This window comes from Populus nigra, chromosome 2 (genome assembly GCF_951802175.1).
Source record: "Populus nigra chromosome 2, ddPopNigr1.1, whole genome shotgun sequence".
NCBI lineage: Eukaryota > Viridiplantae > Streptophyta > Magnoliopsida > Malpighiales > Salicaceae > Populus > Populus nigra.
The window spans coordinates 18567406-18569729 of record NC_084853.1 but is presented as its reverse complement, the minus strand read 5'-3'; positions in this window follow the sequence as shown (position 1 = coordinate 18569729).

Here is a 2324-nt window from a genome sequence, read left to right as displayed (position 1 = left end):
AAATATGGCTGATTTTACTGGATTGGTTTCATGTGGAAAGCACGACGTTTTCTTGTAGGAATGCGGGAACCCCGGCAGCTCGCCTGCCGCGGCCAGCGACGTCGGGGACGCTGGCCTGCGCTGTCGAGCCCGCGAGGGCTGTCTCCGCGGCAGGCCCCCCCCTGAACGGGGCACGACAGGCCACCGCGCTGGCTCGTCCAGCGTCGACAGTCCCTCGTCCAGGTTTCAGATCGCGCCAAGTCGAACCCATGACCTGCTCAAGCCATCGTGCGCTGCCGAATTCGCATCTGCGTGTAGGCTGCCATTCCACGCGGCAGCCCCTGTTTTCGTCAGCGTGCCCCCCCTGACGAATTTTCCTGCCTGGCCCAGTCCAGCGTCCAGCCCCTGTTCGTCGAAAAATCTGCGCTGCTGATTTTCCACGACGAGCCTACTTTCGTCAGCGTGCCCCCCTGACGAATTTTCCTGCCTGGCCCGGCCAGTCCAGCCCCTGTTCGTCGAAAAATCTGCGCTGCCGATTTTCCACGCGGCAGCCCCTGTTTTCGTCAGCGTGCCCCCCTGACGAATTTTCCTGCCTGGCCCGGCCAGTCCAGCCCCTGTTCGTCGAAAAATCTGCGCTGCCGATTTCCACGCGGCAGCCCCTCTTTTCGTCAGCGTGCCCCCCTGACGAATTTTCCTGCCTGGCCCGGCCGGTCCAGCATCCTGCCCCTGTTCGTCGAAAAATCTGCGCTGCCGATTTTCCACGCGGCAGCCCCTCTTTTCGTCAGCGTGCCCCCCTGACGAATTTTCCTGCCTGGCCCGGCCGGTCCAGCATCCAGCCCCTGTTCGTCGAAAAATCTGCGCTGCCGATTTTCCACGCGGCAGCCCCTCTTTTCGTCAGCGTGCCCCCCTGACGAATTTTCCTGCCTGGCCCGCCGGTCCAGCATCCAGCCCCTGTTCGTCGAAAAATCTGCGCTGCCGATTTTCCACGCGGCAGCCCCTCTTTTCGTCAGCGTGCCCCCCTGACGAATGTTCGTCGAAAAATCTGCGCTGCCGATTTTCCACGCGGCAGCCCCTCTTTTCGTCAGCGTGCCCCCCTGACGAATTTTCCTGCCTGGCCCGGCCGGTCCAGCATCCAGCCCCTGTTCGTCGAAAAATCTGCGCTGCCGATTTTCACCGACGAGCCTACTTTCGTCAGCGTGTCCCCTTGACGAATTTCCCTGCCTGGCCTGGACAGTCCATCTTCCAGCCCATGTTCATCGAAAAATCTGCGCTGCCGATTTCCCCGACGAACCTGCAGCTGCACAAATCTGCGCTGCCGATTTCCCCCCCTGTCGGCATGGCTGCCGCTGCCCCGATGTCCAGACCAACAGTCTTTTTTGTCGACTTTGCCGATTTTGTCCGCGCTGCCGATTCCAACACTACCCCCTGCATCCAAACCAGCATTGTTTCGTCAGCTCTTCCCCTGACGATTTTAGCCCTGTAACAAACAGTAGGCCTCCAATCCCGCCAACGGGAGCCAAGTTGATAGGGAAGAGAATTGAATGACGCGCCTGGTCCTCGCACCCCGCCACCCGAGGGGCCTTTTTCCCGGCAGCCTCTGAAAAACTCTAGCTTTCACGGTCCTCGCCGCCCCTCACCACCATGGCAGGCCTCTAATCCCACCCATCAGCAGTTGTAGCCGATAGGGCAGTGATTTGAATGACGCGTCGCGGGCCGCCGGGTCATCTCACCCGGCCATTAATTGGAGCGTTTTTGGCTGGCCGAGGATGGGGGGATGGATCTCTTCTTCCGAAAAAGCAAACAGTACATCGGGAGTTATGTTGACGGGGCATGGAATTGAATGACCCGTCGCGGGCCGCCGGGTCATCTCACCCGGCCATCCCGGGGAGCGTTTTTCCCGGCAGCATCGGGGAAACTCTTGCTTTCACTGCCCGCTGCCCAAGTCCCCACTCGCATCGGCCCCCCGCGCCAACAAGCCAACGCTGCCGAATCGGCAGACACTGCTGCCGAGTCTGCCGACACTGCCCCGCGGGCTGCCACTGCCCCAGTGTCTAAACCAGCGGTCTTTCTCATCGAGCCTTGGACTATCCAGTCCGTCCTGACTCATCGCCAGCACCTGCTGCCGATTCTGCCGACTTTGCCGATTTTCTCGGCGCTGCCGATTCCAACACTGCGCCCACCGTGTCTGAACCAGCGCTGTTTCCTCAGCGTGTCCCCTCGACGAATTTTCCTGCCTGGCCTGGACAGTCCACCGTCCAGCCCGTGTTCGTCGAAAAATCTGCGCTGCCGATTCTGCCGACTTTGCCGATTTCGTCGGCGCTGCCGATTCCACCACTGCCCGCCGT